A 27,242-nucleotide genomic window follows, 5' to 3' on the forward strand; every position below is an offset into this window, starting at 1 on the left:
CGCAGGTTCCTACGGAACAGCTAGCCGATGAACGATCAAAAATCCAGTCAATATTTAACCTCAAAATCAGCTCAGTATTAATCAACAAAAGTGCCTGCTTACATGGCCTTCTATCAATATGAAGGACTTTGACCAATTGCAGTGGGAAAACTTTCGAATCCGTATGACTGTATAGCCTCAGCAAAGCCATAGTAGTACTTGCAAGGAATTCTCAATGAACATTACGAAAGCAAGAGCAATAGCGTAACTCAACGAGTAATCTTCTCATAAATTTTGGAAGTTCAATATAACAAGAACGCCTGGCATCACGTTTGCCCTTGTATTAAGCTATTAATTTGCGTGTATAACCTATGCATGGATGAGTTATTGAACTTTTTGGTGGTTCAGTATGGGGCACAAGAAACGTTAACCTTAAATTTCAAAATGACAACGTTTTATAGCGGTGCGATATTTCCATGCAGCACTTTTGTGTATTCGAGACGCACGCACAGTTTTTTGAAATTAAGGACCGCCCACTCGAATAGCGGCACTTCGGGCTTTCAGGAGATGAGTTGTCGTGAAGAAGATGAAAAATAAGAAAAACTTAGTTGCATATATGAATTTCAACTTGAAACTAGAGTGTTGAGATGTTTCGTCGTATGAACCTTGTATTCGATAAGGATTGTACTAAGCGTTGCTTTTTCGGTCAGGCACCGTATGATCAGTTTTGGGACTGCGGCCCTGATTTTGAAGACCTGCTTGCTGTACTGGTTTGAAAAATCTAAACACTGTAGTTTTGAACTTAACAGGACCTCGTATTCAAGTCCCGTCGAAGATCTTTTGCACAGCTGAGCAACGAAAAGTTGAAACTGTGCTAAAACCCGGCGGACCTTAACTGAGTGCCACATAATTTGAGTAAAAATGAAAAACCAAGGCTACAGGGCGCCTGCTTTTGTTTTTTCCAACAACGGTGATCGATTTTTGCATCGAATGCTTGACTATGATGAAAACTGGATTTTCCCCTTGGTTACAGCGGCGAGTTGATCAGTGGAATGAATAGAACATTACAGCTGCAGTAACTTAGGGGGTACGTTCGATGGTCTAGTGTAGGTATTATCCGTTGCAGTGGGCTGATTTATCGGTTACGATTGTACTGTACCGTCAGTTAATGACAACGAAAAATCTCCACATTAACCATCGAAGACTGGTAATTTCTCATTCGAGAAGGGCTTGAAGAAATCCAGAATAGAAGCATCTATCATCCACGATACTCACTAAATAAACACTGCTCATTTTAATATCTCATTATATCATAAGATAATCATTTTAAAAATATCGACTTTTTAATAGGAAAATTTCTGAAATATTAGCAGTCGAAATTGCCTTCTGAAACAGCAGCCGAATAAATAATAGCAAAAATATTTATGATACATACGTAATATGAGAGATAAACCTGTCAAACTGTTAAGTATGCCGCGTTTCATTCGTAACCCATATTTAACGGCATTATTGCGGAAACACCGTAAATGGGAACTTGAAGAGCAAGACGCTTAAGTTCGGAGAATTAAGAAATTCAAATAATCGGAAAAAACAAAAAGTATCATTCTCCAACAACTAATAGAGGCCAAGCCTTGAAGCGGAACCACACAGATAAATAGCAATAAAACCGGTATCTAAGGCTATATAATGATTAATAACATTGCTTAGAATGGGGGAAAATTTTTTTTTATATAAACCTAAAAAAGGGATGCAATCTGTTCTAGGTTATTTCGAATTTCGTAATGCAACTAAAAAAAAGAACTTTAAGTGAGCCTTACATGTACAGGATCCAAATCCTATAATGACTGGAAAAGTATAGCGAACCTTAATGAAAGTTTCACCTTTTACAGAAAGTAATTTAAAAGAAACAAAAAATGAATGAAAAAATAAAGTTTACACTGAATGTTGTGCGTTATATTGCTTTCCTAAACCCAATGATGTACTAGCAAGGTCAGAAACCCGTTTACATTTGGGTTAAAGAACACTACATGTAGACAAAATCAGTGGTTGTCGGTACCAAAATAGATCCAGCAGAAAGCGCTTTGACACAGTTGGATCCGATTTGTTTTTTTATATCGACATGTTCGATTATGGAGTCCGAAAAGCTTCGTTTGCCTGTGCACGTTTAATTCCAGTGGCCGGATCGAGTCGTGGTAGACGTCGACTGCCAATCGATCCGCACGATAGCCAATGCAGCTTCAATGGCGACAATATGAAGTCTTGGTTGGCGCCTTTTATCCTAGAAGAAATTCTATCAACCTATCGTTGGGCTCATAATGATGTCTCTTATAAACACAGAGCGTAGCGATGTACATCGCATATACTGAAGACACTCAGCGGAAATATAGAAGACTAACCTTGTTATTTAAGGACGATGGACGGCTATAGCAGTTGATCGATACGTACAGTAAAAATGGGACCAGCTGTCAAGAGATGTAAGGGCTAGCAGTCATCAGATCCACACGTAGCACTCATCATGGATGACAATCTCTTACACAAATGACCTTCAGACCACATGGTAATTTCACTCTGGCATGACAATCAAAAGCTCTCAATGTTTCGGATCTGGCACTCGTGGTCTTACGGACTAACTTCAGAATAAATGTCATACAGTTATTATTTTGGCTTGTTTCCTATATGTGCTTGTTCTACTCCTTGTACAATTAAATAGAAAACTAAATATTTGTTTATACAAGCTTGCTTGTTGTTTGTCGGATGCGAACTTGGAATTGTGTACGAAATTTATCCAAGACTCTGTTTTACTTCGCGTTTTATTAATGCTGTTTATTATTAGAGACTAGAGTTAATGGCTAGTGGTGAAGATACAACGCTAACGTTGTTAGAACGTCGCAAATTATTTCGTACATGGCAAGGGCTCTTAAGCGATTCGAGTGAAGAACGCAGTTTCTTTCATTAGGTTACCGAAGTCTCTATTCAACAATCTGTACGTGTACTTTTCTCATTTCTGATCTTCAGATGTGTGTCGCAACAGCTATAATTAACGAGCGCCCTTTGAATACCATCAGAGAGCTTTAAAATGTTTTTAGTAAACTACTCTGCCTGCATTACCAGAGACCTGCATAACAAGTTTCTATTAAACAGCTATTTGTAGCCTTTAATTCCTTCATCTGCATAAATCCTCCTCAGCTCTTCGAGTCGACTTGCATGTACAAGTATCCGATGATCCTTTGCCTAAAGTATTCGTTAGCAGATCAAGGACAGACAGATAACTGTGTTTCCATGGAGCAATTAGAGTGAACATCAGTCGTTTGGGCTCTTTTCAGCGATGGCCTGTTTCTCTTAAACACGTTTATCTATAGATCAGGCCGGCGTAGGACCGCCTACGAACTGATTACAGTGTCGAAACTAGATTATATCTGCAGGCGGCGTTAAGCTGCATTTTGCTTAGGTTGCGTATTCTCTGCCTATAAAACTAATAATTACCACCGTAGTTATTATGACGATAATACATAATATTATCTTATTATATAATAATACCTCAGCTAAGACTAGCATGGAAACTTGCTTGAATCTTGCCGTACTTATAGACACAGTACTTTATTGTAGCTTTGTTTACACGCGCCGCTCTACTTTTGGCTTTATTTTTAATACGTTTCTACGTTAACTAGCCCGTTTACGGGGTCTTCTCCATGAGCGTCGACTGTTTTTATTACGACGTGGCTCGGAAGCAGCACTAGCATTACTTTAGCTAACACGTACAAGGTTAATTAGAACAAATCGAATAATTGTTCGTCTCTAATTGAAATTGTTTACATACTTATGATGATCCGTGTCAGATAAATTAAATTCTATAGGCTATATTACGTACTACAAACGGATTCTGCTGTCCCTAGAGCGGTAAATCATCTGACATCGTAACACTTCCACTTGCGCTTGGTGTACAATAGAATATCACGAGATCGAGCGACGCAAATTTAAAACATGGAGAGCTTCAGAGGTGAGTGAGATGGTTCCATGAAACACCCCAGAAGATTTCATCATGTTTCGATGTACGACTGACTGCTCGCCATAACGGTTCATGATGGAAAAATCAGCCCCTTATCTCAGATTATGTAGAAGGAAATTATTAGTAGCGATCGTTAAAAAGCGACATATGCTGTGATAGTGTAAGGCTTGTCTATAAACGTCAGGTCCATAAGTAACGTGTTTGTGTGAAGTAAGCAAATTAACAAAATACTTGTTTTGTTTGTGAAGGGCTATAAAATGTCAAGTCTGTCGTCAAAGAATGTCACTATATGTATACGAGACTGACGATAAGGTCCAAACGACCGTGCACTACACGGTTTATTGCAGTTAAGTGAAACGTAGCCTGAACGTAACAGAAAGCACGGCTCAACACTTTGTTATTAAACACAGTTACGTTACTAGGCTAATAAAAAAAATTTACCTGCCATTTATGCATAGACAGACCACCATCAGAGATCGTTGTTTGGCGTGTATATATACACGTTAAACACAATTAGTTTATGGAAATACTACCATCATACGCAATTAGCGTGCTCATACCGGTTATTGATCTATGTGCGTTTTGGAGGCTTAATTTTACCATACACACGCAAAACCATAATATGTTCTGGCATACGTCACATAGTCTGTACTGTGTATGTATGTGTGTCAAGTCGATATCAAACACATATGAATGTATATATATATATATATGGAAAAAACGTGGTTATTGGCAAATGATAAACACATCTCTACGTTGTTACCATAAGCCATTTATTTTTCTTCTACACTACATATCTTTCTGTGCTTTCTATGAGTAATTATGGGTTTATCTACATTTGTTCAATGGTACAAAACCTCTCACAAAGCATCATTCTTCCCTGTATGCGTAAACTTTGTCACAGATCGGATGGCGGACATTTACAAACAGTTACTCATAATTGTATATTCTTTTGCTAGTAGGGATACTCACAGAAGCTTCTCACTGAACACTGGATGTATTATTGATAAAAATCAGGTGAGCAGAGCTTAAACAAAATCATGTAAGTGACACGTTTATTCCGAACTTTAGAATGTTAACTTAATTCTGTTTGACTCAAGGCTGTAACGAGTGCGGGGGCAAATAAATCCAACATTAATCGTTGAATTTCACTGGAAATACGAAAATTACAGTTGCCGAACTATCCACAGGCCGTACTAGCATTCTATCATACAATCTCTCTTAGTTGCTTAATTAATGCTCGTTGACTCGGTGTTTCGTCTGGAAGTTTGCGAATCTCCGCAGAGAGCCATGTATCCATAGAACAGGGAGGGGCCGCATCGACCGGTGCCATACCTACTAAACAGCTATTTCGGAACGACAGCTCCTGCACTCGTTGAAAGACGCCATTTTCCTCGTCCAGCATATGTATAGTAATCCGCTTAATGACCCTCCATCGGTGATATTCACGGAACTTCACTATGGCGTAGACTCGACCCTGAATAACTAACGAGTTCGTATGACCCAGGGCGATATTGCGGTCGCGCACTTCGATCACTCCGCTCCATTGTCCAGTGGATAGGCTCAGCGCACTCATGAAGTGATTTTTTGTCTTATATGAACCGTACCAAAGAAAGACGGTGTCACCTCGTTGTGTTGCCGAGTACCAACGGATGCCGTCCTTAGCCAGAGGTGGATTGGAGGGCGTCTCGAGAGCTCCTGTTACCGGGTCGATAAAGCACTTGTTAAACTCGTCAAATATGAATTGGTCGGACAAATGTTTATCACCAGAGTCAATAATGAATGGCTGTGTTCCGATCCTGCTGTTGGTGGTCTTTAGCCTTCTAAATTGGCCAGTAGTTGTATTAAGTACATGTATAGTTGGTGATCTTGGATTTGAGATCATATGCAAAACACCGCCTTTTGTCGCACACAGCCGAAACGGGTATTCCTGCTGCACATTTCGAACTTTATATATCTGCTCAGGCTTGAGTAGGGAATCGTGTTTTGCATTTATATGAATTTTGCTGTTGTTAGCCCTGTAACTGTGTATTGATTTACAGGTGCGGGAGTACAGGGTATGGCCGCTAGCCACCACATCCTCTAGACGCGGCATCTGCATCCACTTCCCGTGCATAAGGACCTTTTGGGATTCTCCAAGAACATTGCACGTGAGGACCAAACGGTGAGGATGGGGAGTGTCATGATTTTCCTGTTGCCATAGAAAATGACAGTGGGTCTGAGTGTACCGCCGACGTCGAAACGCGGACAGCTGCAGGTTTCGTCCAATTTTGGCTGGTTCGTCTAGGCCAATGGCTGAACCGAGAGTCTCCTTTAAACGAACGCCAAGACACGTTGTAGATAGAAACGCAAATCGAAAGAGGTCCATGAGGGCGTCCCCACAGCGTCGCACGTTTGCTTCATGATGCTCTTCAGCCTTTCGAAATTCTAACAGAAATTTAATCGGGCCAAAGGTCTCTTCTAAGGTTGCCACGGTAGCCACTTTAAGGAAAGGAAATCGTATTAGCTCTTTGAATTCGTTTACGTACTCTACTCGAGCCTCCCGATCTCTATTAAACCATGCCTTGAAAAAGTTAAACACGAAATCTTCGTCTGGCACACTCAGTTCATCACTTTCGAGCAAAGCTCGTAGAAGATTGGCATCGAGGTCGTATAGAAACTGATCGATGGCCATGAGCGACACAATGTTCTTTGTCATATAACTGAAGACAACTTCTCTGAGATCGATTAAACAATACTGTTTCGCAAATCGATGTATTTCAAGCACGCTGTTAAAGGTCAGATGAGCTTTCACTACCCCTAAGCACTTTGTAAACAACTTGTGGACTTGCAGATATCTTGCTGTTATCAGTAGACTCAAAGCGCTTTCGGCATCCAGATCAACAGGCCGTTCGTAGCTGAAATCGATGATTTTAGTCATGTCCACTAGCGATATATGTTTAAGATATACCTTTCGCGATTTGCTCTCAACCATGGATCCAGAAAGGAGCGCCTTGAAATAGTCGGATGATGCCATGAGGATGCTCCCGTGAGCATGAACAATTCCATCGGCACATTCGATCGTGAAGTCGAAGGGACATTGTTCCCACTGGTACTGATTCGACGATCCGGCCGATGCACGCAAATTCAAACTAGTCGATTGCATCGCGTCCAAAATTTTCGCGGGTAAAATATTTTTCCTAACCATAACGGTTTCTCACCTACGTAATTTTCTCTACGGGTACACCAGACTAGTCTTGAATAACCTTCTAATTGAGTTTTGCACTCGTAGTTGGGTCACACGTGGCACCATCTTCAGTGAATTTCTCTGCACTTTCGTTCGACGTTGTCGGCGAAGTTCATCATACCGGCGATATATTTGTCACATGCTGGCACTCTCTTTGGCGGTATACCAGTTATTCTTTACAATGTAACACTCGTTGTACACGCAGGTGTCAGCAACATTTGTTAAACAATAGTTTCTCAGCTATCAGCAATAGTTGCTTTCATCTAGATCGAATAAGCTGCAACAGCTGAGGAAAGGGTACAGCTGTCGAAAAAACCGCGCGACCTGGACATGAGCCCAGTAGCAGACGAATTTGGTGATAAGTATTTATTACATTCATAACAGCAACCATTGAGAATAACAGGTGTCATCATTTATTTATTATTAAATACTGCTTGCTAAAATATATATTAATATATTATGAACACGAAAATAACTACTATCGGTCAACGTGATCGCCTCGATAAATCAGTTCACGTATTTAAGCGCTATACCGTTGCTACCATATTTTACTTTATCAAAAACCTATGTTATTGTTTTTATAAAATTTTTGTTTATTAGGTTAAAAATAATTCCATAAAAGTACTGATAAGTTTCGTGTAAAAGTGAATCACCATTGTTGCCTGTGTAAAACTCTTATCTCAATATCGTATTGTTGCTGGCATCTCCAGGTGTTGTTTGTTTTGTTAGGTTGCAACATTACTTAACGTCATTCTGATCAAATTAATTTTACTAATATTTTCCATAAATTCAATTGCTATCATTTCCAGCACCCTTTTGGTGGTATTACAAGTATAGGAGACGTTTCAATCAGTAAGTAAATCAGTAAAAAAAAAAAGACTCTAATAAAACTAATAATCATAAACTGTTTCTGTGTTCCAAGAGATTTGCTCGAATTTCGCCTGATTAAAAAAACCAAATGCGAAATTGTTGTAGAATAAGCTATACTAATGGCTTTTTTCAAGTTATTTTTCCGCTATGTTGGAATCGTGAACTGTTAAAACAACGAAATAGTAATCTGAGTTGTATATTAAATTAACGAATTCTATCAGAATAAATTAAATTGAGTCTGTGAATCACTTTGATTTAGAAATAATGAATCAGATGCGAGACAATGTTTTGGGTCACTTGGGTCGCTAGTTCACTCTCTTGGTTGGAGTTTAGCAGAATCCTTATCAAGGTGCTACCAGTGTATACTCGACCTAACATTTTGCTAAGTTGTTGCCTGTTACACACCTCAAAGGTATTGGACGATCGGTCGAAGATTCAGGGATAATCCGGAAAATCCAAATATTGTTTATTTATATAATTTAATTATTCCATAAACTAATCGAACGAAGTGAATGTGTAAGGCCGGTGTATATTATCAATAATAACGTGAATTTATTTATCGAAACGCTTTTATCACACATTTCTTGGGTCGTGGAGAAATATGGGTAGGAACACGCTTCGGTTCGGGCATAAAAATGGAAACATTTAAGTTTATTTTGATCCAGTTCACTGTGTCAGTGTGTGCGAACTATAACTTCGTACCAGGGTACCGTGGAGTTAGTTTTGAAGGAGTGTAAGTATCATTCTGTTCTATGTTCATTATGCTATAACTGAAGTCGATTCATATAAGGGGCATTGCTTCTCTTTAAGACCAAGATGTATTTATCTAACTTTCTTTTCAATTACTATATTTTTCTTGTTTTATTTAAATTTTGTTGACTGAATCTGAAGTGTGTTTTATTGTACGAAACGTAATTTTTATTGGTATACATACTTAAAGCTTTTTATAGAGCCATCATGAACAGTAAATTATGCGCCTGTAAAAATAATTATATTTCTGTTAGGAGTAACAATCTTTCCCTATCGTTAACTGTAAAAGAAGTGAAAGTTTTTAGCATGTTCAGATTAAGAGATTTCTCCCTATATTCTAAGTCTAAATATCGTGGTCCATCTTAAATATACTCTTTGTAAATAAAGACTTTTCTACAAATGTATCGCTTTCTGTTGCAATTCAGGTGAAATCGTTACTGCCTATATGTCTTTCAACCATAGATTACAACATAAAATAGATTGTATTTAGTAAAAACGTTTCCGCAAGTTACCATCATAAGGCTTACGATTAGCGTTGCTTGCCTTATCCATTGATGAATAGCTCTTTGTCAAGACATTGTAAAAGTTCCTAAAGTCATCACCCTTAGCCTTCTAGTTAGTATTTGTTGCCTGTCAGACTGAATACCTATATCGTTCGCAAACTGAGTTAATAATCCATCATTTAATTCTTTATTAATAGCTTTCATTATTGAAGGAGTTGTTCGCCTACACGGGCAAGGTTTTTATGTAGAATCTTTTGAAGGCAATGAAATTTTAAGGGCAACAAACTAGTTTCACTGGTAGGCAGTAGTGGTGTTTTCTGCTCTATTCATAAATGAAAACTGTTTTAAAATAATAGTTTAATTACCTTGGCTTCCTCCAGCAATGCTTTTCCAGCCATTATGCCCATCGTTCGGATCAAAGTCAAGGTAACGCCTTGGGAAGCTAGCAAGTCGTGGCTTGACAGCGTTATCTGCAACCATCTCATAGAACCTTTGCAAGAACGTGCATTCGAATTTTATTTTTTAATATAACTTTTGAGGCTGCATCAAACCTTAATACACTGGTGGACTTTCGTTATAAGTAGCGTTTTATATAAAAAACCCAAAATAGCAGAAGGGGAAATGAAGCTAATAAAACAGGAGCACACAGCGAGAATATTACAATAGGGGTTCTGCTTTGAACTCAGATTTATGATGAAGATGGCGAAACGTTGCTTAACGATGCGAATGAGCCAGAGAAAGACGTAATTATGTTATATTTTACGGGCAGAAATTGCGTACACCAAGATATACTTGTTGTATTATATTACTAGATATTAACACGTTGATTACAATAGTCCATTAAATGATCCAATGGAAACAAATAACGATCGCAAAGCAGAAACCCCGTTTTTAGACGTGTGCATATGTTGTTTCTGCTTTTACCTTGTTACTAATGTAACGTATTAATAATCAATAAATTAACCTATTTATTCTGAAGTATTTTAATAAATAATTGTTAAAAAAGACACTTCAAGCATTTTCCGGTTTTAGTAAATGGTCGTTAGATTTTTGGTGATTTCACGCTGAAAGCCGATATAACGACATGAAGTTTCGTCTTTTCTTTGACTGAGCATAGAACCTCACCATTTGAGGAAATCAGTGCTTTCAAGTGGAAGAAATACATCACGAGTGCATTACCACGTATGAAGCTTGCTCGTTTACGAGGCTGAGCATTCGCATCTCTCCGCTTCACTAGTAAAGTCCAAAAAGACTCGTAGAGCCGGAAGCTACGAGGCACCCCAGGCGAAGAATCAGCACGAGACGAGAAACCTTTAGGTGAAAGACTTGCCGAACGTCGCTTTGAACAAATTCAAAACCAATGGCAGACTCAGGTGTTATCTCAATACCCAACAACTTACGGCATGCGAACTCTACGCGTAGTATTTAACTGAGAGCTGTTTTCCTCGTCAGATAGGTAGCCAATATCAGATTCACGTATTCAATTTTCAACGAAGTCAATATGTATATAAGTATCTTTGTTACTTCGCGTTGTGTCAAAATCACAATGATGTTTTTCGTTCTGTTAAGGTAACTTGCGACATTCTTTAAACGATTATATCATTCGTTGAAATTTTGTCCTGTTTTAACTGTTTAGGCCTGTTTGTCATGTTGTCTGTCGGACACGAATCGGCCTTTTGAAATGGTCGAATTGGGCTGATCTGTTCCTGGGTTGCCAAAGTCTCATTCTGGAAAAATCTGCGTAAAAAGTAGAAGCAATTGCCAAGTACTTTTCTTCAGAGAAAAACAGTTGTTTTTCTTATAGCGTGAAGTTAATTTGGTCGAACATGAACCAAAGTCGCAATTTGTTCATCATTTTCCGTGTTTAAAGACAATGCCGCCCTTTAAGAACACAAAAATGGTTAACAACATCTTCCTCGTCGATATGCCATCGACTGTACATTTTGCATATTTCTGTAAAAATTATGTTACACTTTCTCAAGTGTTCCCATCGTGACAAACTGTGCTTAAACTATTTTATGAAGAAAACGGTTAAATTATAGTAAACAGAGAATAGCTGACGATTAGTTGACCCGACCTCTATTGTATATATATTATTATATATTAGAATTTCGTTTCATCGAGGTAAAACAAAATTAATTGGAAAATAGACTCTGGACTAAGCCCGCAAGTGGCACTCTAGACCTACCGAATTCCCTTGTTCTACTCACGGAGCTCTCAAGCGCTCCTTCGTTAGATTTACATAACGTAAACAAACCGCAACCAAAGTCATCAGCCTCATCAAAAAAGACGACAAAGTACGATTATATCTCGAACTCAAGTTAACCCAAGAAATAGGGTGCAGTCTGGGCTGGAAACAATACCTATCAGTTTAAATAGTGAAAATGGACGTGACATTTTTTATTACAGTAAATAGTAGACGTTTTTTCTGTAGATATTTGGCATTTGGCGAAATGGTTCAGCAAGGTGTACTTAAACTGCGATTATGTATTTATAATAAGTGACATTATCTACGAAAGTTAGACGGGTTTATTATTAGTAGGGAAATTAACATTTGTTTGTAACAAGACTGTAACAAATGACGTTTATTCAACAAAAGACAATTTGTAAGTGAGAGTCCATAAAGCTTGTCAGTTATTTCGGATTATGTCATTCCCGGTTTAATTTCACTCGGATTTAATTGGAGCTTGAAGTAGCGGTATCGAAACAGTTAACGAAACTGCAGAGATAGGATAACTGTTTAAAATGCCAAATGTCTAAAGTAACCTCTCATTTAAGCACTGTGTATTAGAGTGATTACGTACACACCTTCGTGATCTTTCCGTAAAGCACTTCAAAAAGCATCTTCAGCCACGTAGAATTTGGTTCTACAAACTCGCAATATTAAGAAGGTATCTTATGTTTTGGGTGCGTAACTTTAGATGAACAGATACAATCTTAAAAGTCTATAAATCCAATCCTTCAATTACGTAATCTATTCGACCCACGTCTGTGACCTTACAAAATAGAAAATCGCTGACGTAGCAATATGGACTAGATCATCGGAATGAACAACCCCGGAAGCCTTTCAGACACGCTTATCTATGGATGGGTCAAGCCATCGTTTCGCCTCCTCGGCTATCACAGCAAAAACAGCCCTAGGAGTACATTCGAATCAGGTCAACTTATAAGCGTGTTCTCACAGTGAAAAAAAGGGAAACTTAAGGTTCGTCTGGTCGTCCGATAGAGGAAATCGAAAGCAAAACGATCTTCCATCGATTACCGTGCGTACGAGCTATGTGTACGCTAATTCGCCTCGAGCTCAAACCACTACCGACTCTGCTATCCGTCGAGGAAGAACAGCTAAAGGGAAGAATAAAGCCCAGATTCTGCACGCAGCTTTCTTTGTTCCGTTCAAGACTGTGGAGAATGGAGACAGCCTACAGATGGTCAGCGCAACACAGGTCCGCCTAAACGCATATTCTTGGTAGATATGCATTTGGGGCTTTCGCAGACGATGAATTTCGAAAGCGCTCGGAGGCTGAATCACCGCGACACCTAAGCTGCTGATTGAAATAGGGCTAGAACTCGTGTAAGGTCCCGATGTAATAGGAAAGAGCCACAAGATATGCAGGTGATACATTATTCGACACAATTTTTTTTGACAATAGCAAACGTTTGTTTTTTTATAGAATAGATTGAGGATATTATAATAGCCATTTGCAATCGTGCAGACCCTTCCAGTGAGTTCTCATTTGAAAAATGAGAGAAAGCTTAATGATCGTCATTATGTGTGTACAAGTTTTGCCCTATAACACCTATCGATAGTATGATTTCAAGGATCGACAAGCTCTCGAAAAAAGAACTATGATAAAAGAAGATAGTTTATTTCGATTATCGTATTATCTTCTTACGAGGGAAGATATTGACTTAGTAATTATGATTTACGTTAAAAAAAATAGGTGTTAGTAAAGAAAAATTTAACTCCATTGCGAAGAGCTATTGTGAAACATATACTAGTTATTTAGTATACGACTAGTACTTGGGCCGTTTTTTTTCTTAGCAAACCTGCGATAGGGCGGTTACCCTGTCGTAAAATGTAAACCACGAAAAACAAGTCCGCCCCTTATATGTTACTTGCCAGCTTTATACTTCTCTGTCGAAGTTACCATGACATACATTTGCACCAGTGTCAAAACCTTACCGGAGTAAGTTCCGCCGTGACAGCTATAGGGAACATAGCGTGATATTTGTAATTATGCAATAAGCAAAATAATGATTGCAGTTGTGCTACAATTCACATAACTAGTATTTGTACTACAGTTTTGTACTGCATTATAAGGCCTTCCAGGCACAAAGTAACCACAAGCAGGCCGTGCCAAAGCAGCGGTCAGAGCAAATGTTACTGTACGACAAATAAGAACTTGAAACGCACGACTTTAGATTTATGATAATTCTCAATAGAAGAAGAATACAGCAAAGTGACCACAGTGAACATACGGCAAGCCACATACAGCGCTCTCATTTTCGAACCACTCCTATCTTTTCTGAACCGATGCACTTATTTTGGTCTTCGCCGAAAGCGCCAGCCAGATCGGCGATGCCGCCTGTCGGTTCGCCCCGGAGACAATACGTATTTCTCCATGTAGAAGGACCTAACCCCTTTAAGTCAAACCACGAAAAAAGTAACGCACGAAACAAAAGACCCGCGGATTCGTTTTTTGACCAAAGATGTCGGAATTCGAGAGTGCTTTCGGTACCGGTTTCTGCCAATGTAGCTGCTGTGGCAACATCTGCGGCGATGACACAACAGTGGCTTTCCGCATACAAATCGGAAAACCCACTAGTCCCCTTTGTATCGCGTTGGCTAGCCAGGCCATGAATTCTCGATAGCCAATAGTGAAGGACCGGGGTGTTTGACTACGATTTTGTTAAATAGCTCGTGTATGGGCAATACGATGCCAACGGTAGCGATCCTTGGAGTAAACATATGCTACAGATGAGATGAACACGGTAGCTCCTGTACACTTTTGTCGCAGTATAAAACTGACCAAGCGAAAGCCAACGAAGGCCACGAAAAGATGGGCCGCCCATCCTTGATGGCATGTATGAATGCGACCGTCCTCTTATGATTCTCATAATGTTGCACTAAACATTGTAGAATATACTTTACATGTACGTATATATATATACACATATAACAGGTATAGAAATCACACAATAGCACATATGTGTATGGGTTAAGTAGAACTGCTTGTAGCAGCAAATTTTAGAGCAAGCTGTTTCTACAATGAAAAAAAACTTGGCACGACCCAGAATAATGCCTTTTGTTTCGGGCAAGATAGTTGTAATCTAATTCCTATGCGCTGAACGAAGTCCAACCGGCATTACAAACTTTTTGGGTTTTCCTAAGTTGACAGCTAACCGTTTTGCGAATGCGAATGCAATTGCACAAGAAGCAAAAACAGCTTTCAGAATAACGGGGAATTTGCGGACTTCAAAACGACTTCAGAATTGCGCAGACTTCAAAACATATCCTCGCCCTATAAAAGTGTATTTCTCGTTACTCTTCTGCTTCGATCAGATTGCTAGTGAAGAAGTTTGATGTGAGTATGAGCACACGATGTCATGGACTATTCACGAAGGTTTCAGCTATACGCCATAGAAAGACTATACGTCTTCCAACAAAAGAGCGTATCAAATTATGTTTTATCGATTAGGTTTTCTGAGAATTCGAACGTGCCCTGCGATAGGCAGGGGCATGGGGCCGTCAAACAACTCAGGCTTGAACCCTTTTCACTATCATCTATAGGACTTTATTAAGCGAGAGATTTCACTCGGTGCTGCCAAAAAACAAGAATCACAAAGGCGAACCTATGAGCAGCTCAGAATTCCAGTTCAAACCGAAACTGCGGTGACAGATATATCGAACACGACCGTCAATAATGGCATTTTTATGATATATAAAAATTAATTCGTCGAAATGTTTGCTTTTCCTTAATTACAGTTATGCAAACAAAATATAACAGGAAATTCCAATTTATATATATATATATATATATATGGCGTTCGTTTTTCGCTGTGAACGAGCAGTGGGTACAAATACAAATGCGGCCCAACCTTTCGGTCCCTTGTTCGACCATCGCTGATGGAATATATGATTGGATTTGAACCCGAGGTTTTGAATTTACTCAGCAGACTTCTATATTATTAATAATATAGCAGTGTTGACATTGCAGGGCATGCGCAAATATACTGTGATGCAGTATCTTTAAGCTAGATGACGTCGATTTCATGCACGGACTTTCGCACGGAAAATAGAGCAACAAGATTACTATGGCGAATTAAAAAATCGTGCTGTAGACAAATCCTCATCGAGTTAGACCGTGTGTAAACCTACTCTTATAACTTCTTATGACGAGGGTTTCTTCCTATATAATACCAATTTGCAGAACAGTATTTCGCGATGATAGTTGATCTTTTATTGCCATATAACGTCGTCTGAAAGCGAGTTATTCTTCAACCGCCTACCTTGTACTCTGTCGCCGCGTGCACTTGACATTTTTCTATTCTACGCACACTGATCCGCACCGACGAGTGGTTCCGGTAATGGCTTCTTCGGCCACCCCGCTCAATGGCGGCTCAAGCTCGAAAACGAAACAGCAACTGCTCCACTGACGTTCACCCTCGAGTACCATTTATTTACATTGTAACAGACAGAGTTTTTTCAGGCCTAGCAAGTAGCGTCTGTTGAAATCTCTTTACAGGGTAAGTGGGTACCAATTACACGATCAGTTTTGCAGAACCAGACAGGATTCTGCGGAAACAAATAAAGGTTGTGCAAAATGTTCATAGAGTAACGACGCATGTGGGTGCTGAGACGTTAAATATAAAAAATATATTCGTTTTTAACACAGAGATATATGTATATATCTCATATATATAATGTTATGCCTCATGCGCATTTTTCGTTTCCAGGTTCTATTATTTATACCATATATACAGTACATTCGTTTATGCCTTTTTTACGTAAAAATGACATAAGAAAGGCACAAATAAACGACTCAGTCGGTGATGGCGATATTTTTCTGTGGTCAATTATCATAAAAATATAGGACTAGGTCATCCAAATTCATAAACATGGTTATTTTTTCAGAATATAAATGCTTCCAAAACTAACTAGGAAACACTATTGCGTATATACATCATATCAGCCTATGTGTCGCTGGTCAAATGATATGAAATCGTCCACACAGAGGTGTAGCGTTGGAAGGCCGATTATAGCTATTCTGTTAGCAACGCGCTATTTCTATTTGTCTGAGTGCTTAACGGAACATTCTGCCTGGACCACCTTTTTCTTTTCTAGTTGAACACCTGCTCGAGAGACAGGACTATCTCAATCAGACTAGTAGTTGATTGCTTCCTCGATTGCTTTTTTGTTGGCTTCTTTGAATTCAAGAAACATTGCTACGGTTACCTATGAAATTCGTTTTACCCGAATCTCAAATCGATATTCTAGAGTTCTTAGGCTAGTTCTTCAAGTCAACCTTAACTGGGTTTGACCAACGAGTTCGATTGCTGGCGTTCGATAGTCAGAGAACATTGTCCTAGCCAAGTTCCATGGTCCGAAATACGGCCCCGATGAAGACAGCTGACCATTAGGAGCAAAACTGATTTGTCAATCTATTCAACATCTTTGACCTTACGAACTTCGCAGATACGAAGGGACGAGTGAAGGAGGCGTGCCAACTGGTTCATCTTACCTGATTAGATTTTTCTGTCTTGAAATAGATAGCTGAGTGTTGATAGCGGTAGAGATTCACAGCTTACGAAGCTGCAGCATCCATTTCATAAGGGTGCGCGTTGAATATGGAGACTGTCAGGGTTACTCCGTCAGAGGCTGATTCAATTTTACAGTCTCTCGCTGGCATTGCTCGAGTGTGGATAGCAATATCCGGCTGGCTGAACTCAAACTGCAATTGTAGAATTGGAGATCCGTTAGTGTGTAAATCCGATTGATTTAGTTAGCGTGAATCATTGGTTACAAGTTAGTAGGCTTGGGCAGTTGCTGCTATTTTTTGAGCCCATAGAATTAATTGCTATTCAGCGCCTACGGTGTTACCTAAATGAGACTACTCGAATGTTGTAGAAGTAATGAGGAGACCCAAGCTGTCGATCGGAATTGGTTCATGACCGTGTCAGAAGTGCTCGCTAATAAACTATAAGGGGTGACTGAAGCGAGCTTTATTACGCAGTTATGCTTTATTATGCGCAGTCTGTTGACGGGCATTTTTGCAAATCTGAAGCAAGATGACGACACCAACGTCAGGTCGTTGCATCGACCCTATTATTAGATTAGACCCTAAATGATACAGGGAAGTTCAATGTGGTTTTACATGTTTATTAAAGACATTTTTCTATGCAACGTCTATCAGCGTCCACCTCGGGATCCTCAACGCACGAGTCCGCTGTGGCGTGACTATTATTACTATTCAACTTGGGTAAGCCAACAATTGACATTAAATGATAAAAACTACCTCGCCATTGCTGCTGCTACTATCTACGTACGTTGTGTGCACTTCAACGAGCAATTCCAAGCGACCCTGATATCTAACAGTGTTAACTAGCCCACCATCGATGTGTGTGTTAGTGTTTGAAAACTGTTTTTCTATACGTGGATAGAACTTTTCTATTCATTCGGTAATCTACGTGATGATTGCCCTTAATGGGCTCTTCCGTAATAATGGCTTCGCGATCTTGGGTTGCGATGACAACGTAGGCAGTACGATTGCGGTGGCCATTAAACTCCTCAAGGTAGCACGGGAATGCACATACACAAAAGCTTGCTTACAACAGCAGGATACAACGCATGTCATGAAAATAAGATTTATTGGCGGTAATCTATTTCCATTTGGAACAAGGTCCGCTGTGGAGTTGTGCCGCTTTCCAAGACGGCGCCAAGAAGAAGAGTCTTGCTGTCGGGGATCTCTTCGGGATTTTCGGTAATCAGGTGTGTCGAGGGTTCATTTATATTCCTGCTTAGCAAATTCCGACCGCATCTCGAGGCGCTACATGTTCAAACTAGATTTCAAAGTGGAAACGACCAAGTGAATCTTGAAATTGGTAGCTTAAGCAATCAGGCCTGGGCGGTACCAAACTCATGATACTGGCGGCCATTGAAACAGCGTCTTAGATCGTGACTATTCAATAGGCCAACTTATACGATCATGTAGAATAGGGCGAAATAGTCTTCGAAAAAGGTAACTGGAATATATATAATAATAGAGTTACTAATATATACTGTTCAGTGTTTTTTCAAAAAGCACTGTCAGACACAGGCTTATGGAAGACGGTGTAGCGCAGCTTTAAATCAATAGTAGTCAATAATTTATACATTTTTAATGGGGTAAATAACGCAAATTGATATAGTAATGTCGCAACAATCATAGTCAGCAGGAACCTAGTCCATTAAATTCTGTTGGCATGGCAGAGAGAAGTACATGCTTTAAAAGCGACATCTTCAATTCCACTATAGTGTGTCAATCACCGGTAACGACACAAAACGTAATTATGGTCTTCGCGTTCAAAAAAGTTACGAATATGTGAAAATATTTAGCGATCCTCTTTGCTCTTTATGGGCAAATATAAGCAGATGTTGTACATGATGGCTGACGCCGATCGAAGAAAGGAAATCAACAAGGTGATTCCACAAAACCCAAAATTAACGGAACAGCGGTATAACATTGGGTACGCAATAGTTACCCTTATCGCAAATAATAAAATAATGCGAAAGAAATAAATTTCGGATCTGCGATCACTCTTAAGTGAATTTACTAAGCCAAATTATTATTGCTAGAATATCGCCAAGAGGCGTGCAGGCTTTAAGTACTGACTTACTTGCCGCTCCGGTCAAATACTCAGTAAAGACTTGACCGAAGTGATAAAATTCCATTGGTAGAACAGCAAAAAACCTGCGCATTGTCCATTCCACTTGTACTGTTAGTTTACCTTCTTTGATTTGTTTGCGTGCTTAAAAATGACTACATATTTATATACACAACTACCATAAACCATTTGTGTAAGTAAGGGAAGTTGTTTACCCTGTAACGTACACATCGTTTACTCCTCCACGGTATGACCTCATCGCTATGGAAAACACAAGCGAATTGAGGAATTAACTTTTACCCAAAACGGTAGACTTTAATACAGGCCGCTGGACTGTCTAGATAGCTAAACCACCTTTACTCCAGCAGTAACAACAGCCACCGATTACTGACTCTCCTTACGCACGCTTAGGGCAGCGAAAACTTCAATAGCTTTCGAAAGTAGCTGCTTGTATATAAGGTGAACGCGAGATAAAGTTCGTTCAAGCCTCGACAATAATATATACTATGCGAGAGGTGTGTAATTAAATGCCCGCGAAATATAGTAGGCGGTAGCCCCAAGGGCTTCAAACCGGTAACTTTTTGGTTCTAATATGGCTGGACACATGCAAGTCAATGCAGTCTTGTGATGAGAATTTTTTAATAGAGAATAGTAAGTTACTTTATTAACTTACGATTATACTCATAGTGAATAAAAAAGGCATAAATAAGAAATAGCGGAAGGCATTTAAGGTCAACACAAAAAGGTCCTGAGTCGTAATAGGCTCGATTAAAAGTTACTTTGGAAACTACTGACTATTAGATGAAAACTTCATCAATCTAATGACATTCCGACTAATTAACAGGCGTTTGTAGCCAATATATGGTGGCGGATCAAAACGTATTCGTCCTCCGTTTCGTTACCAGGGTAGTATAAACGAAGCAGGAACAGCCATGTAATAATTAGGACCAGAATTGAGATAACAATAGATCTGGGGTACCTAGAAGCCCGAAGATTCATTAAACCCCAAGCGGCGCAACCGACTGAGACCATAGGTTTCAGCATGTGCGCGACCAATAAGTTGGCCCATTGTCATCCACTTACAGATAGCGTGCAACGGTTCGTGTCCTTATGTTGCGGAAAATCGAAATTTATTTCGCTGACCAAAAGATACTAGAAAAGCAACGCAGGCCGGTCGTTAGCACGGCAAAAAAGCCGCCAAAAGTGTCCTGCTGAGTGGTGGGGGTACAGGAACCAAAAAGATGGACCCAGCCCAGGTTTCTCGATTTGGAGGTGCATATAGTTTCGTGGAACAGTTTGATGTCTCTCGAAGGGGTCTGAAGCGACGTAGGATACGGGGGAGCTATGCTAAGCGAAGTTTGTGCGCCAGAGGGGACAGGTCTGCTTACTTTTGCAATAAGGTAAAAAAGCGTTCGTACACAATCATGACATATGGGCGCGTTTCCAACAAGATCCTGTGACAGACGCATGACGTAGATAGCCATGCAAATTTCTCTTAGTCAATGAGCTATCGCAGACCTGCCAGTCAGAGCATTTGCACTTCGTAGCCAGTGCGTTCTCACGGACCTGGCCAATCAGCTGGTATTGGAGTAATGTAACCGCCGATGAAATTCCAGATTTAATTAGACGCAAGATTAGATTATATGCTAGGACGTTACGGAAAATTGGAGTGGAAATGGCATCTATTCGTAAAAAGAACATTGCAAATACCGTACGTTGAAGACTTCTGATCAAAGTTTGGTGGTTCGATTATTAATACGCGTACGCTACTACGATTGAGCACTAGTTTTCTGACGAATAAGTGACAGCTAGAGTATGACGGGAAGCGTCAAACGTAATTATTTATGCGTACTTATTACCAAATTGAGCATGTGTTTTGTGTCTCGTAATTTATAGTTAAGGCCTAATCCGAGACGTACGCCCGATCGAGATCCAATACTGAATTGTTAAAAAATGAATATGGTTGCAATATTATTATTAGTCGAAAGCAGAAAAGCTATAAACGATGTAGCTTCGCGAAAATTGTCACCGCTTCTATAGATCAATATATTCCTTATTGTCCCAAGCTAAGTGTTCTCTTTTTCTCTTCTTTGGATATTATAACCTTCGGACCTCTATTAGCGAACCTACATTTGTACATTTTAGTAAAAGTCTACTTTATTTTATGACATATTTACTGTAGACACATATTGGCATCTGTAAGTTCACATATGATCTATATTTTTAGTAAGCACAGTACAATACGATATAGTTCTTGAATCGTCAGCGCCTCTTTTTGCCGATTGTCACGGATGTCATCTGGAGAGGACGAAAGTCCATTCAGTCGAAGAGGAGAGTCAATATCCTTTGAAAGTTTCGTTCTAACGATGCTCTGCTTCACGGCGACTATCACACGCACGCCGTACATGTGTAGAACTGCTTACAGGGTCTCCTACATTTCTTAGAAGATCTAAGCAAATATCCAAATTACGCCGCCGACTATAAGCTTCATACATGGAGCAGGTACACTAGCCACTACTTAAACTTGAAGCGCAAACACCGTCAGCATCCTGCCTATAGTCAGCAACGTAGCTGATATCCAGCTGCAATACAATTAGATGTACTTCTTTGCGTACTGAATTTGAAAGGGAGCTGATGCTAGTAGACTTCGAATACATATCGAAATGATACAGGAAGTCTATCATAGCTTCGTGACGTTTCTACATGTGCTGAATTCGGCACTGTGTCGTCACGCTAAGCGTTTGGAGGTAAGGTAGTGACAGTTTTAGAGAGCGCATGTTTTCGCGGCTCTGTTTTTGATGGAGAACAGACCAAGTAGCAAAAAAAAAACGCTCCTCAACATGACAGCGCGTAAGGGAACACACCTTGTAGAGGTACATCCAATACATTTGTATAAATATCTTGTCTTAATATTTCAGTTTGCAATCATAATGCCTATAGAGAAACATATTCGTTACGACTTCCGGTTGATGAGCTCGCTGGATATGTACACAATAAGGGAAACAATTCTTTTTCAACAAATATCGCTCAAGAGGTGTCGTACCTCCAAAAAGAGGTATTTCGATGATCCTATAGCTATGATCGTTTCTTCTTTGTGGTTTTTGAAACAGTTAGTTCCGTAGCCTGTGTTGAGGCCACTCCTGGACGCACTATGATGGCTTGGTAATCGTTAGTTCGGCGGGATTCAACACCGATGCGCTATAGAGATACCTAAGCGAGTACGGCTATCGTAGGTCTATAACATCGCATAAAATTATGGTGTTGATTGGTATTAGCACGCTAGTTGATTACATCATTCATCAGTTGAGAGCATTCGATTGAAATTTAGAGGGGAATCATTATTGAAGATCCATACCATTAATTCCAAAACATCAGGTAAACGCGTGATTGTGAACGATTATTGAAATGCGCTATATCGAGACGCATGTTTGCATCCTTCTTGAATGAGACTTCAGGAGTTTTCTATCCTTATTAGACCTGGCTGTCGAATAGCTTGTGATAACGAAGTACGTTCTATATATCTCACGTACCGCGATCAATTGGGGCCTTTGTTCGATAGCGTCCCTTGACGATGTTGGGCCAGAAAGGTTGCTTTAGTGATGTCAGATTTGAGAACTACAAAAAATAGGTTTGTTATGCAGTCTGATCAATACGACGTATGCAGCTTCCGCATTACTGGCATGACGTAGTCGTAGAAATGGGAACGAACTCTGGGTCGGTGGTCTACGATACTGGATGATGGGAAATGACTGCATTTTGAACTGCATTTGAAAAAAAACATAATCTGTGTCAAGGACATTTACACACCAACACTGTTCGAGGACGTATGAAGGGCATTCAGTGTTTGGCAATAACACCCATAAAACTCTTAGCCCCTATAAAAGCTAGAAAATGCCCTTTGTTGGGTTCTGTAAAATTGTTTCTTTATTTTTTATTTTTACACAGATATATAGGAGGATATACACTTGAACATAGTTCTACTTTAAAGGTTTGAACTTTTGTTCAAACAGAGCTTTGTTTAAACATGGGTAGAGTACATAATACGTTTGTATATCATGTACCGAACTTTCTAAAAAAATATTTTAAAAACTTGTAATTAAAATTTATCAAAAATACCGCTGATATAAGCAATTCGGTTAATCCCAATAAATAAAGTTCGAAAAGTGGCGTTTTAAAAAATGTTATTATTAACTAAATAAGCATTCCAGTAAACTTTAGTGACACTGTAGAGCCAAGGTTGAGCATATATATATATATATATATATATAAACGTTTTTTCGCAGACGGAAAGTGCAACGACATCTGTGACGGTAGCTTCGCGAAACTATTAAGAACACAAATGATTCGTAAAAACCATTACGTTTGAGCTGTAGATCGAGCTCGGTACCTCACGTTTGTAAGCTTATACGCTACCTTATCACCGTTGCAATAGAAAAGGTTATTTTAAAAAACTAACGAACGAATCTTTCATCTTAAAACGTGATTATTCTACGCAGCGTATTTATGCCGTTTACGAGACAGAATAAAAACAGGATCAGAAGTTTTTGCTCTAACCCACGACTTTTTTTTGCATTTCTCTGCCTATTACGAAGAAAACGCTGCTTATAGATTCGTCCTTGGGATCAAACCAAACCTCTTAAGAACTTAGAGACCCATGACGACCCACGTTGACTTTGCACGATCAGAGGTCAATCCGGCCACATCTTGCAAGTACTGTCGTCTCTTCCGCACTAATCCAATCCACAGGAACGTCTCATCATCGTTGGTAAGCAGGGCACGTTTGAAACCCGCTTCTGTTCAGTGAGCAGGGCCGCATGTTCGTGGCAAGACTGAAGAAACCTTACCTTGGCAGAGCAAGCACTTATAATATTCCTCCATTCGTGTCAAGGAGACAGTAAAAAAGGAAAGCAGCGACCCACAATAAGCAAAGGCAATGGAACGATAACAAACCGTGCTGCCTTCCATTAAGGTAGCCAAACATTTCTGATGGATAAGCAGGTATTTTCTTGTTTAAGCTGTTCGAATAAAGAGTCGCTAGCGATTAGAAGATCATGAATAGAGAAAGATATTATCCCAAGATAGAGAAAAAGATACATTATGTGCCGCTGTATAAGCCTGAAACTGAATTGCTAGCAAATTGTCTTTTTCCGTAAAATTAAAGGGCCATATGCATTTTCGAATTTTATAATAGCCTTACTACATGCGGCCCGTATTTTGTAGCATATACTTACTCTAGCTTGAGTATGCTGAAGGTCGGCTATGGGAAAGAAATAGTATTATCTTCATTAAGGAACACTTCATTTTAAAGAAGTCCTTTTCGAGCCGAAAGCTAAGAATAAGGCATATGTTGTGATCACACACAGCTTTGGGCAAGCGAGGAGCAACAGTAGGTCATTTGATCAAGGCCTAACTGGGATACACAGTTTACGTACGATAAGCACGTATTATTAATACAAGGGCTCTTAAAGTACGTGTTCTGGACACATCCAGTCGAACACCGCTATTGGTTCAGGTAGGCGTCGCCAACTGAAAACGCCGTTCTGATCTTTTCAACGCCAACACTAATTAAACAGGGTATTCGAATGTGGTCATTCTAACGAATCGCGCAAATTTATTTCGTGCCGACGCTCGCCATTATGCGTTAATGAACATTCTCTCCTCGATGCGCCTACTACCGGCTGTCAGGACTAGAGCTGCAGGTCTAATGATGTCCTGTTGCCGATGCGGCCGATATTGTACATTTTGAAGCTGTGTCACACTTTTGACATACGTGATTGAGTACTACTTCAACGTGATCGAAATTTTACTAAAAGATCATATCGAACATTTAAAACTTAATAACAACGCTTATGTCCATAACAGAACAAACTGAGACGTTCATGTATGTTGTTTCTGGGGTTACCGTTGTACAGGGCTCTAAGTTGGCCTTATATTGCATAAGAAAATATGACTCATTCACTATTACGGAGGCTTGAGTGGCCTTAGCATAAAGGCCATTCTCAGGATCTTCTTGGCCGTTCCTAGCACGCAGATGTGCGCTATCGCATTACGAAACCTAAACGCATTACGCCAGAACCGGGGGCAGCGGCGGCAGCAGTCAGTAATTAAAGCATTTTTGCATTCGCGCTATTTGTCTCTTAAGAAGAACTAATATCTAAAGCTGAGCGCACCACGTCAAGGACATTCAGCTTTCCCTTTTCGCGTCTCGTACTCTCGCTCTGCGAATCCAAACGAAGTCATTTACTAAGACCTCCTGTTGGTTAAAAACTGGCAAATCTGTTAATTGTTCTGAAAAGCTGCGTTGCTACAGTCTGAGCAGTAGAGTCTGCAAATACGTGGATAATTTCTTAGATTCACTCTTGCAGTCTTAACGGATTTCTGATGGCCTATGAAGGTTTTTGTGAGCAGAAACCGCTGCCTGAAGGCGGTGCCAATCGTTTTTTTTGGCAGTAAAGCCGCTTATAGTGAATGACTGAAAGCATAGTCTTGTAGTTTTCAGTAACGTGCCTTGTTTTTCAACCTCATTGTTATTTTGGCTATTCAAATGAAGTTTGGTGTGAGGCATATGTGGCTTTTGGTGTATTATAAGGTAAATGTATACAGCTAATGCGTGTCCAAAGTTACTCCGTAACTTCTCGGCATGAACCTTGATCCATCACTAACGGGTTGGTTTTTTGGCAGAGGAATTGGTTATTAGAACCTGTCTGACATAACCTCCTGAACCAATTGGAATCATACCTTTAATAAGATGCCTGTTACGATCATTTATGGGTCAGACTAGCACATTATTATCATTATTCTTACAGCACATTGGGGGCAGTACCCCGAGCTAAATCTGTTTAAATATAGACGAAATAACAAAAATTACTATTATTATTATTATTATTATGCTCGCCTAGACAAATTTTGCAAAAAAAATTACCCGACCTTACATTGATCTTAAATTATACTAGAGTTGTGGCTTATTCGTTTAAATTAGTTGTTTCAGTAATAATCAATCGATGTTTCTCACATATGATCCAAGGTTCAAGCTGCTCTCTTAAGAGGATCCTCTTATCCTGCAAGGTAAAGTACTGAAACTTTTTATCAGTATCCCTCTGAACTAACTACCCTATTCATCCTGACTGCAAGCAACATACCGTATAACATCTAATCATAGATGCAGACATAGGCAATTGTAACGACTTAAAATGAAGCCTTCAAATTGGAATTACATTGCAGATCCTTGCTAGCCATATGCTGCAGTTGTCCTGCAATAACATGGCTTGCTTTTCATCTCTGGAAAAAACGTGACGCATAAGCTTTTCTGGGTTTATTTTTGAAATGAGAAATTGTTGTCGTCCTCAGTGCAGCCGTCTCAAGTCCTGATTGTGAGGTCGAGCGGTTTCTCATTTTGTAGGCTGGCAGACTGATTTTTTTTAAGCTTAGATTTGAATTTGGCCACGCATTGCTGTTATTGAGCTTAAACACATTTGGAGCAAAACGACAAAAATTAAACGTTATCATATTAAACCTAACGGTGTTTATTTAAACGATAGATATTGTTTATGATTTTATTAGGCAGCTTTTGCTGGTCATATAAAATACGCAAGTCGTTTTATGCAGATGTCCTGTGTTCATTGTAAATATTTAAGCCTTGACACATTTCGTACTTTCTACGTTAAAAATGAAGATCTGCAAATAAAAGCTGTATTTCTTGTCTTCGTCTATATCGATCCGTACTCAATTTGGCGAAAATTCAGGGTAAGAATAAGATTCACTTATTGTTAGACTTTCGAATAACGATGACTGTTTTGTTTGTAACACAAATTTCTACACTTCCCTTCGCTAAGCCCCGGCCTGAATCGTTCCATATCTTCCGTCTTATCATTATTATTATTATTATTACATTACAGCTGTAAAGCTCATTCTTATCGCTATGCAACCTCGCGGGTTTGGGAATTTGAAAATATCCCTTTTTTCAGGCCCACCTTAGACTTACAAACGTTTTATAAATCTTTAGTCACCTTGTTTCATAGTCTCATTATGTAATTTTATGCTGCAT

At 39.5% G+C, this 27,242-nt stretch overlaps 1 long non-coding RNA gene across 6 annotated transcripts in view; it reads left to right on the forward strand.

Moving 5' to 3' along the window:
• LOC111250226 (uncharacterized) overlaps window positions 1–27,242 on the forward strand; it is a 39,807-nt gene that overhangs the window by 5,072 nt on the left and 7,493 nt on the right. For 3 of the 6 annotated variants that reach the window (XR_002673229.2, XR_002673227.2, XR_015326557.1), the window contains exon 2: window positions 23,791–24,196. This is a non-coding gene — a long non-coding RNA (uncharacterized LOC111250226). Of the gene's footprint in view, window positions 1–23,790; window positions 24,197–26,222; window positions 26,264–27,242 lie in introns of all 6 variants that reach the window. The other 3 variants (XR_002673228.2, XR_002673230.2, XR_002673226.2) reach the window with 2 other exon arrangements.

The sequence above is a fragment of the Varroa destructor genome, unplaced genomic scaffold (genome assembly GCF_002443255.2).
Source record: "Varroa destructor unplaced genomic scaffold, Vdes_3.0 BEIS01000004.1, whole genome shotgun sequence".
Taxonomy (NCBI): Eukaryota; Metazoa; Arthropoda; class Arachnida; order Mesostigmata; family Varroidae; genus Varroa; species Varroa destructor.